General features: G+C 39.7%; 1 protein-coding gene across 1 annotated transcript in view; it reads right to left on the bottom strand.

The window, feature by feature from the left end:
* The window catches only part of FSHR (follicle stimulating hormone receptor), a 91,466-nt gene extending 88,862 nt beyond the window's left edge, over positions 1-2,604 (bottom strand). The window contains exon 1 of the mRNA XM_015856891.2: positions 2,497-2,604. The gene's annotated coding sequence lies outside the window, so the exon portion shown is untranslated. The remainder of the gene's footprint in view (positions 1-2,496) is intronic.
* Positions 2,605-12,188: the final 9,584 nt, after the last annotated feature.

The following is a 12,188-nucleotide window of genomic DNA, read 5'->3' as shown; positions in this document are numbered from 1 at the left end:
GGAGAAGCACTGGGTAACCATTGCCATCCCAAACGAATTAAACCTCAGTAAGTATTAGGAAGTTTAAGCTTCAGAACTGAAATCTTTCTCATCTGCCTGTAGTTTAGGAGACTTAAGGACTCCCTACCAACCTGTGATTCCAGAGATGGAGGAGAGAGCGGCTTTTCCTCCAGGGAGACACCTCCAAATGTTACCAACCCCACTGGAACCTCCAAAGGGATTAGAGAAAACAGCAAAAGTAAAGTTGGAAAAAATAGAACAAAAACAGAACACATAGAAAGAAGCTTGAGCTAAAGATCTCCGTGAAGAAGTAGTGAGGGACAGGTGCAAGGAAAATGTAAAATAGAGTCACCCATAACCTCAGCTCTGCATCTATTTCAGGAGGAAAGCAGTGAGTAGTGACACACACACCAAAATACAGAGGGTTTCTGTTCTGGAGGAAGATGTCTGTGATACAATTTCAGTGAAAGTGAGGATTCCTGAAGTGTACACACAGCAGAAGTCAGCAGCGTATCATTCAACTGCCATATTTGCATCTATACCATTCAGTGAATGACTGTTCTCATTCCAGCTGGTTTGTGAAGCCAGATGCAGTATCATTAAAACAACAATGATAAGCAGCAATCTTCAGCTGGGCAAGTGTCACCAACTGCAGGTGATGGAAAATAAGTTTTCTGGGGCCAGCTGGCAAGAACAGGCAGTTGCTAAAAACCTCACTAAATGAAATATTGTCTTGTTTAGAGTTTACATTAGCTCTACAGGAAGCATCCTGTAAAGCTAACAGCTTGCTACAAAGGTGTCAGTGACTGGGAAACACTGTGCACAGGGATCAGGTCTGGGTCCAAATAGCAATGGCAAAAGGTAAACTACAATAGGATGGTCTACACCAGGCAGCTGCATGCTCAGAGCAGCAGTGGAAACTTGAAGACTCAAGACTTTGGTAGCTAAACATGTAAGCAATCTTCACCAGCAGAAGAAATGTAGAAACACACTGTCTTGGGCATAGGATTTACTAAAAAAGGATACAAACAATCCACTGACTGGGACACTGCCAAGGGACTTGCAAGTAATTTTCTTACAGCCATCACATGCTTCAGAAATACTTTGATGTGGTGGTATGCTGGAAAAATCTGTGTCCATATTGAGGCCTAGGAACTAGCAGACTTGATCTCAGCAATTAAGGAAAAGACAGGGAATGACCTCCCAAAGTTTCTAAGGTTATTTTCAACAGCAAAGTTGTAACACTGTGAAAAGGGAGTTGCAACCATTTGCTGCAGAAGAGTTTGAGGAACCAGCAATGGCATCACAGCAGTTCCTAGGCTGACGTATTACAATTGCAGCACCTCTACAGATCTCTTCCAAAACAACTGATTTAGTTTTGCAAGCCTACAGACCATTTGACACCTAAATAGTGGGGGAATGCTCACTGCTGATACTGCACATCCATCTTGCATAAAGGCAGCAACATTCTGTGGAACATCTTTCACTGGTACTAAATTCCTTTTATAACAGAAGACGATGTAATCTTAGTAGGATTTCAGAGATTTAGAAGTGTTACTGTTATGCTTCGTAACAATACACAATAAAATGTCTTATAGCATTCACTGGCTTTTTGACTGCACCATTATTATGCTATAATTGCAGATTAATTTTCACTCTTTTCTATATTTATTTTTTAACTAATAACTACAGAGATGCATATGCTAGAAAAACAAATTTCAGGCCTTTCATAGAATGATTAAAGGAAAGAATCACTAATGTGGGATCTAGTACGGAGACATAGGAGGACAATGAGAGTACCAATCAAGTTTCACAGGCTCCAAAACTTAAAATATTACGTAATATATAACATATATAGGCAGTATAGATAACTATAGCCTATTAGGTACAAGCATAAATGACCATGCCCATTTACTATAGCATTCCTGCAATTCCTGAAGCAGAATTAAGCTTGTTGTGGTCTCATTGGTAGATCATAAACTTGCAGTTATCCTTCAGGATAGCCAGATAAACACATTAAATCAAAATACTCAGTATTTATTCGTGAATATGCTTGAATTTAAAAGCTATAAACTTTGGTTTCACATTTCGTTCTATGTTTGCACACCGCAGGTTTGCTTTTAACAAGTTTGCCAAATTGCACTTAATCAGTACAGCATCACAACAAAGCACTGCTGGATGGGCAACATGCCAGGTCTTTGGTATGACAGGGAACATGCATGGTATTCCAGAGAACATGCAGAGCTGGGTGTCACAGAAATCTTCACGCTGACTTTGAACTTCTCCTCTTGGTGTAACACACAGTTCTCATTACACCACATAGTAACTTGTTCTCAATAGTTATTACAGAAATCTCTCTTAAATACAGTTCCCAAGAGCTAGCCTTTGTAGTTGAACATAGTAACACAAATAATTGAGCATTTGCAGAACACAGAGTTCGAATACACGTGCAACAGCAATATGAAACATATATATGAAACAGTGATGTTCTGTTACCTGTTGAGATTTTCTGTATGGAAATCTGGAGAGATCCAGTCCTCTTTACTCTTGTGCTGCTACTTAGAGCTCAGTACATCTCATTTAACCTCCAGAGCAAAGCAGGTGAAAAACAATCCATGTTACCTGGTTTAAGAAAAAGAAAAAAAAAGAAAAATCAAACTCTTTCCCAGTCATCAGCTGCTGTATTTCTCCTCTGCCATGAGTGCATTCAATTGGTTATTTGAATTTTATTTTCATATGCTAGTAGTAACAGGGTGGGATATTTGCCCAGAAGAGCCGTCAATGCTCCACCCCTGAAGGTGTTCAAGACCAGGTTGGATGGGGCCCTGGGCAACCTGGTCTAGTACCAGGTCTGGAGGTTGGTGGTCCTGCCTGTGGCAGAGGGTTAGAACTTGATGATCCTTAGGGTCCTTTCTAACCCAAGCCATTCTATGATTCTATAGAGTGAAAATGAAGTAGAATTAGCTCTCTGTTGTGCTGATGCAACTCATGATCAGAAAAAAAGTGCAAGAAATTTGGATCAGCAACAGAATCCCACTGGATAACACACACCCATCCATATTCCATTTTCCATACCCACTGCACATCAGTCTGGACATGACATATTTTCCTAACCCCAAGCCTGAATTTCCTTGAGCACTTGTAAATACCTGTAAATACCAAATACCTTGGAAAAAAACCCACAAAAATATTATAATCGTACAGTCACAGAATCACGAAGGGTGTTAAAGATCTCTAAGATCTCCATGCCCAGTCCCAACCTATCCCCTTCATGAGCACCAACCACATTCCTCAGAAAACCATAACACAAATACCATATCTCACACTGATTGTTTAGGAAAAAGAATACACTGAAGAATGAGGTGTCAAGAAAAAGAAAACAAATATTTTTATTTTCTGGTTAATGTGAGGACAGGGAATATACTGTTGCATTTCTTTAAATGGAGATAACGTTCTACTGATCACAACTTGTTTTCCTACAAAAGAAAACAGATCCTTTCCTGGGGACAACAAAATAGGAGATAAAAAAAATTAAAGTCTTACATCTCAGGAACAAAATATTTTATTCCCTTTCACTTTGGGAACACTAACAATATATTCAATTTGAGACATTTTTTCTCCCCATATGCTGGGGGAACACACTGTGAAGGAGTTTGTTCATTAGGCTGCAGAAAGAGGTGTTTTTTTCTTTTTTTTCAACTGAGGGGGCACAGTCTCCCATGGAGCTACATAACAAGGCAACACAGAGCCACAGAACTATTATCTATCCCACCGATTGAAAGCCTCACTGTATGAAATTCTTCCCCCAAGTAAAATAAAAATGATGGGGCTATTTTTTCAGTCTGTTTCTTCCAGCAATTCATTTAATGTCAGTGTAACGCTTTCTCATTGTAAGCAGAGCCTTGTGGTGCGCCCACTCTGGCAACAGCTGTTCATTGGGCTCTGTCACAGAGAACATTGTTCCAACACAGGGAAGATGGGCTCCAGGCTCTGATAAATGAATACTAGTAGTCAGAGATGTCACAAGTGCCCTACTAAGTTATTGGGTTGGCTCAGCAGGACATTGTGCCACTGTGCCCATGCCTCAGCTGCTCTGGTTTGCAAACTTTGATGTCGTTAAAGTTCTACCCATTAAGCCCTCCACTGATGCAAGAAATGCTGGTCTGGGGTATTCAGGTCACAGTTCTCTAGCAGTACAGCTGCAGGCAAAAAGTGATGTCAGGATCATCTGACACAGATTCAGACAGATTTGCTGGAGGTTATTTTTGAGAGAGCTCACTCCATATTCTGAAAGGACTCTTCTCCCTTGTTCTCCACTTAGAGTAAATAGCATCTGGCTCCCAGGACTATTACAAGTAACATGAATGTGGTGCAGTTCCCAGAGTATGAGTAATCAACTGGCTATTTCCATGGGTAAGGTAAGTGTGGTCCTACAGTACATTAACAGAGACACTCCAACACTGACCTAATAGACAAGCTGTTCTGGAGAACATCTGGAAAGGTTGTACCTACCTACATGCATGCATATATATTACTTTGGTTATCTCAGTACTTTCCCTTGGTCATTAATTTGTTCCAAGCCTAAACAATATTTTGGTGAATCTTTGATTTGAATACTAGTTTTCTGATGGGATTCTCAATATACACCAAATTCACAGCCCTGAATACACCCTTATAGGAGAAATGAAAGCATGAATTAAGACTACTGCCAAGTGAGGGAGCCTCATAAGGAAATAAAGTGACTGACTTCTACCTTTTAATCAAAACAGCGAACTGATGAAGTGTAAAATTTACCTTTTTTCCCTCCCTCCAGCAAAACACAGTAAGAATGCTCTTAATAGCAACAGCCCCAGTCTCAACAAAGATAAATAAATAAGAAATATCAGTTTACAAACACCATGTGCTGAGCTGACAAAAAAAGATGGGAAATTTGTGACAAACTGCTGTGAATTGGGACACAATGCATTGCTAACAAAGAGAAAGCCTTTTATTTGTTTAAAAATAATAATATGATTACTGTATGACTGCAGTAGAACACTCGGGAGGTTTCAATGGCAAGATACTAAAAAAACAAAAGCCCCGCAGCTTAAAGAACCTCTCATTCTCTTCCTGAAAGATCATTTTTGCCTGTACCTTAGTAGACAAGCGTGAAACAAAATTGCCTTACGAACCTAGTCATAGCGTAATCATTGCTTTGGTCTTTGTGACAAGATGTTATTTAGCAGTGTGCTGCATTTACTCTAGGGCAGGTGTCAAAGACAAAGGAAAGCACTTCTGAGAGCTATTTAAATTAGATGTGCATGTTCTTCTCCTCTCCCTGCAATATTCTCAGCACTGGAGCACGCCTTCAAACTGTACGTGACACAGCACACCAAAACTGTCCAGTTTTCTCTGAGCTGCATGCAGGAACACTGTGAAGCATTGGAGGGATCAGCTAGGGTTTGTTACATCTTTTGAGCTGCATGACAGGAACTGCACGGTCTCAATATTTCATTTTTCATTTCCCTCAGCCACAAGGAAGATCAGATGTACTTTGGGAAGTGATATTAGGGATCCTAATTAAATCAGACTCAGCCAATACACAAATGGAACGTACGTGGGGGAACTTCCAATATTTGCTCTCTTAGTAAATTAGGACTTTTTCTAAAATTCTACAGCAGCTTTGAAAGAAATCCAGCAGATATTGAGGCTTTTATAAAAGTGTTTACAGAGATGGCAGTGAGATGCTGCAGAGCCAGCTTTACAAACAGATCAATATTGACTGGGATAGAGCATACCTACTTAATGGCAAGGATCTTATCAATGATGTTTTAAAAAGGTTAATAAAGTCATCTCTTCCTGACAAAAGGAAAACTTGAGTATCATCTAACAGGGTTTCCTCACATGCATAGAGTGAAAGTTACTCAGACCAGCAACTTACAAGCTACTTAAAAAACTAATATCTATATAGAAATACACATTTAAACCAATACAAAACATACTCTTAACACTAGCATAGTAACAGAAATATTGAGAACCTGTCTCTAGAAATATTAAAGGAAACAAGGTAACAACTCACCTCTTTGCCTCATTCAAGCAATTCTTTCAAGCTGGTTTTCTCCGACACCCACCAGTACTCAGTGATAAATGTTTTCCAAAGATACAGTATATAAGTATACCACTATAACACACCTATCTCAGAATTCAGCTATCAAAAATACAAAAAGTTGTTGCTTCACTTGAAAAAGCACTATTTAACTCTTCAGACAGAGAAATTACCAGCTTAGTGCTCAAGCTTATCTACCGCACATCACCAATTTTCTCACAGTGCTTTGCAGTTTTAACAAGGCATGGAAGAGCATTTGCTTGAAAAATGCTCCACAGATACTCTTGCTCTCCATGGGAAAACTGCCTCTTAAATAGGCTGTATCTACGCCACCTGAAATAGTGCATAGTCTAGTAAAAGTCCAATATGGTGTAAGAGTAGGAGACAGCAGATACAGTTGCTTTAAACCAGCTTCAGATCACCCAAAAGATGTAGTAATCACAATCTGTCAAAGAAATTGCTTACCTCTTTCCAAGGGTCAGGACTCACTAAACATTCCAAAAGAGATGACCTCCAAGTAGAAAACCTTTCTCTACAGCTGCCATTCCTTAAATGAGGTTAGGGAAGGGTTTTTTGCACCTGTTGGGAATTGCTTGCACCTGTGCTCCCAGAGCTGGCTACACCCTTTCACCAGGTGTTCAATCACTGGTTTAGGCCATGACCTAAGGCTTCTCATACAGATGGAAACACTGATTCACATTAAAAATGAATTCCATCTCATCTTTGTTCTGGAGCTGAGGAGATAAAATTGCTTTTGACAGTATGAAATTTCTCTGGTGTGACTCTAAAACACTGTGCTCACCTCTACGCATTGCCTTGACTCAAAGCCACACTACTTTGCTGGAGGCCAATGGCCTTGCATATCAGGTGCAGCTGGAATAAAAGAAGACCTGAGTCTACCCTCCCATAGCTTTTTGTCCAAGCTTTCATCAGCAGTAGGGAGGGGTAGTAGGGAGCCCAATCCCCTTCTCTAATTTCAGGATCAGGAGTGACAGCTGTGTGACACAAGTGGGTACTGACTGGTTAACAGCATGAATTCCACAGAGCATACCAAACCAGGCTAAAATCAGAGAAGCCTAAGGAGCATGTGCTATAAGCCAGAAAACTGCAATACAAAATACCTTCCCCCCAGCCGGTGTGTTTCTCCCATTGGAGATGGTAACTCCTTGTGGCATCAGGCAAGTCAAAGCCTCCTCAGCAATCAAGAACTGCAACATTAGCAAGGAAGAAAGCTTAGTGTCAAGGCTGTGTGCTGAGCCTTGTCCTGGCAGTTTTGAAGCTCACTTGAGGAAGTATGACAAATACAAACAAGCTCCAGTAGAGCCCAAAGAAGTTAGCTTCTACTTGAGAGCATACATGGTTAAAAAAACAAACTAGCCACATCTAAACACTCTGCTTTGTCAGAAAAGGCACAGGTGTGCTAAATAGTTCATAGAAAAGATCATGAAGTTGAACATACAGGTACATCTTGAGTTGGAAGGCCAGAAAATCTTGGAGAAAAAAAAAAAAAAAAGCTTTTATTTTTCCCAACAAAAATCCCTATTTCTACCTTTATTTCTCTCCTATTGTGTCTTTTTAACTGTTTTTACAGATCTCACAGACAGGCAGTTCAACACAGGACAGCAGTCTGCTTTACTACCTGTTTTCTGAGCAACTGCTGAGATTTTACAGAACCAAATTGAAGATGGTTATCTCAAATGATCTTTTAATAAAACTTACACAAGAAATATCCCACGGTGTACTGAAAGTTGTAATTTCAGAACAGTTTGCTGCAGATAATACTTCTGGAATAAGTACCAACAACTTATTTCTTCTCCAGAGTCAATGCAGGGTCTCCACTATGTTCACTCTCATCAAAAAATGGAACATTTCATGACACATTCTGGCGTCTGCTACATAACTCATATCAAGTACTTGCATTTTCTATACTTGAATCTAAATATGACATAAAAATAATTTATAGTCAAACAGTTCATTTTTACTATCCCTTAGTGACATTCAGCTTCTCTTGTTCTAACTGCCCATATGTCCAGTGAGACCAATCATTCTCTACTGACAGATCCATTTTTAGAAAGAAATGAGAAAATCTTTCATATGCTATATCGCCACATTGAAAAAGTTTCATCCCCACAATGATCTTTCTGTTTTCTGCAGGCAAGTGCTAAAAGAAATGGATCCCACATAAAATCATTACTTTGAACTGAGTCAGGTCCAGAAGTAAATGAAAACTGAACCTTATTTTCAGCTATTTGATGGGCTGCACAGGATCTGACGATGGGAAAACATACCATCCCAAATGATCACCTCAGTGAAGTCTCCGGGTTAGCAGCACAGAAAGGCATATCAGTCATGCTTTTCATATTTTCATAATTAAAAAGAAGGTTAGAAATCTAGGAGTTGATGCATATTTTGAGATTTACTTCAACCACTAGAGATGAGGTCCAGGATGCTAAGAAACTTTTGGTGTACTTCTAAGTATTAGTCTATGCAGATGCAATACATTACCTACTTCTTCAGACAGTGCTCTTCTTTTCAAGCTCTGCTACAGTACAAGGAAAAGAGAGAACTCTTTCTCCTTATCCTTACACATACATGAAAGAGATCTGTTTCTGCTGGAACAATGCAAGTGTGAAGCAAAAAAAGTCAAGTCTGACCAAAAAGGAACACAGGGCACAAAAATGACAAGAAGACTCAGGATAGAAGTAAGATCCACAGCCATTTTGTTTTGTGTCTTATTATTACCCTCCCAGTATTGCTTTGAACTACATAAAGCATTCATATCCTCTGAATTCCTTAAGATCTGGTACAGTGTACGCGTGTGTGAATGGGTGGGTCAGAGGAAGGAATTCAGTAAAAATTTGCTAATGTACTCCAAATTTTCTCTTAGTCTGAAATAAATAAAGAAGGATTTCAGCCTTCCCAACATTTATTTAAAATGCATGATGTTTTCTATGAAAGTACTCAATAATTTCAGCCTTGCCCTTCATAACTGCCAAGGAACATATAATTGATTTCCAGGGAAACTGCTGCTTCAGTTGAAATTCAGTACATAACCAAAACTTTAATATCACACACACACAAACATATCTGTGAAGAGACAGAGAAATAGGCAGATACTGATATACTCTTCTGAAATAAAATCCAACACTCCCAATACTCTTTGCCTACTTAAAAGGACAGATTGGCATGCCCCTGGTGATGGCAGAACAGTAGGAAGACTCTGGCCACCATCTAAGTTAGGTTTTATAGTTTTCATCAACAAGCAACACAGAAGTCTGGATTCTGTTCTGGCTGACCAAATGCATTTCAAGTTCAATTTTCACCTAATCCATAAGCCGAATTATGAACTTTAGTTGCTTGGAGGCATTACAAGCAAGAAGAAAAATGAAGAATGTTACTATTATCCTTCAGGTTTTGAAAAAAGAGCTGTATCTCTAAAATCTTTAGAAGATGAAACTTCTTTGGATTCAGTGAAAGGTATATTATAAGTTCTGCCTTTTAGACATAAGAAAATCTAGCTGTGTAAAACAAGTGGTGCATCACACAACAGGAGACACAGCAGGAAGAAAAAAACAGTAAGGGAAAAAGATGATTGGACAAAACTAGAATTCAACAACTGTATGTATTAGTTGCTGGTGGATGCTGAATCCTGCCATATCACTGAGTGTTTAAGAATAAGTCCATATACACACTCTGTAATTGAATGTCAAGAAAAATGAAAATATATTGTTTTATTGCTACTGTTCATTGATTTATCGAAGTGATTTATTGTCATTGGGCAAGAAGACCAACAAATCATTTTGCTGACACCATCAGCTGCCTTAACTAGGTTGTCAGTTCACGACATTAAAGGTAATGGATGGTGATTATTTTACTGTAATGGGTTTAATCAGTGCTTTGAATGACTTAGCAGTCATGTCATAGTATAGCCAACTCATCATTCATCAAGGCAGCATTTTGTTTACCAACATCATCTATAATTCATTTGATTGTTGACAATCATCAGCAAATACCTCTCAGGCTAAGTTTTATCAGAAATGAAAATCTGCACAGCTGCAGCATACTAACTAACTCCACAGACTACAGCCAGGGTGGAAACACTGGAAGTTGCTTACTGCCTCTCTCCAAGAAGAGGTGCTGCCAGCCAAGTATGCATTCACATGGGCTGCTTATCAGCCCAGCGTTAGGTTCTGCAGCACTCTGAAACTCACAGTGCTTGTTCTGCTTTGTGGGAATCCTCCAGGCAAGCCTTGAGTTCAGCCATAAACAGAAATTTTGGAGTATCTTAATCAACCTGTTCTGTATTCCCATAAGAATAACCTGTCTGATTTTCTCTACATTGCCATTCTGTGCTTATTTGTATTATGATGAAAGTAAGTGTGAAGAATTCTGGACTCATAAAAGTTCCTACTAACTTAACGGAAAGGGTTTATAGTACTAGGGACACTGGGTGGTGGTACCATCTTAAGACGGGCCCAGTTCCTTGTATCATGTCTCAGTTCCTTGTATCATGTCTTTTACAAGGAAAGGAGAGGACTTGCTGAGAACGCTTCATCCTAAGCTGATGGGTTAGTATCTTAATTCCCCACACAGGTAGCTTATTAATATAAACTGATGGAAACTTTCTACAGCTACAGTAGCTTTTGTACTAGCTTTTAGTGTCTCTTTTTCTCTGACTTTTGCATTGCAGATCTCGACATTGATATTCTGCCACTGATGCATGATTAGAGAAATACTCCAGATGCAGCAAAAGAAGAGTATCAAAGTTCTGCCTTTAAGACCTGAGAAAGACACTGGCTAAGACAGAGACAAGTGATGGCTGTTCCACATACCTTAATGTTGAATGAAACCATTTCAAAGTTTTGTGAGATTCCTTTACATTTCAAAAAAATTCTGATCATTGTATTAAATATGCAAGAGACCTGCAGAAAAGGAGTTTAAATGAATGGAATCTAAAAAGAATATCCAACCAAAGCAAGAATTATTCCCACCTTTTAATGCATACTTAATATTTGGCCTCAAAATTCTTAACTACTAAAAATGAATGTGTTTTGGAAGTATGTGAAACAAACATAGAAGATAAAAAAAAGAAAGCAGTAGCTTATAAAGAAAAAATGTTATCTTCAAGTTCTATTTCAACCACAAGTCAGCATTCTAGCTAGAAGCCTGGAATAGAAATGACTGATGTAGAACAGAAATAGTGTTTAAAACTATGGAAAACAGGAATTTTTCTTCTTTTTGCTCAGGAGGAAATGTACTTTCAGATCTATGAACATTCATCTATAAACACTGGCCAGTCAACCTTACCTCTGTCCTTGGAAAGGTGATGGAACAGCTTGTGCTGGATGCCATCTCCAGACAATTGGAAGAAAAGGAAGTTATGATGAGTGTACAGTGAGGTGGGTTGAGAACTGGCTGACAGAGGGTTGTCATTGGTGGTGCAGAGTCTGGCTGGAGACCTGTAACTAGTGGTGTTCCTCAGGGGTCAGTGCTGGGTCCGGTCTTGTTCAACATCTTCACCAATGACCTTGACGAGGGGATAGTGGCCACCCTCAGCAAGTTTGCTGATGATATGAAGTTGGAAGGATTGGCTGACATACCTGAAGGCTGTGCTGCCATTCAATGAGACCTGGACAGGCTGGAGAGCTGGGCAGTAAGAAACCAGATGAGGTTTAACAAAAGCAAGTGTAGAGTCTTGCATCTAGGGAAGAATAATTGCATGCACCAGTACAGACTGGGGGATGACCTGCTGGAGAGGAGCTCTGCAGAGAAGGACCTGGGTGTCCTGATGGATGACAGGTTGGCCATGATCCAGCAGTGTGCCCTTGTGGCCAAAAGGCCAATGGCATACTGGGGTTCATTAAAAAGAGTGTGTCCAGCAGGTCGAATGTGATCCTTCCCCTCTACTCTGCCCTGGTAAGGCCTCATCTGGCTCCCCAGTACAAAAAAGAGGCATCTCTTGGAAAGAGTCCAGCGGAGGGCCACAAAGATGGTGAAGAGCCTGGAGCATCTCCCCTATGAAGAAAGGCTAAGTGAACTGGGTCTGTTTAGCCTTGAGAAAAGAAGACTGAGAGGGGACTTGATCCAGGTCTATAAATATCTG

Source organism: Coturnix japonica, chromosome 3 (genome assembly GCF_001577835.2).
Source record: "Coturnix japonica isolate 7356 chromosome 3, Coturnix japonica 2.1, whole genome shotgun sequence".
Classification (NCBI taxonomy): domain Eukaryota; kingdom Metazoa; phylum Chordata; class Aves; order Galliformes; family Phasianidae; genus Coturnix; species Coturnix japonica.
The sequence above is the reverse complement of the archived record's forward strand: the minus strand, read 5'-3'. Positions and strand labels throughout refer to the sequence as shown.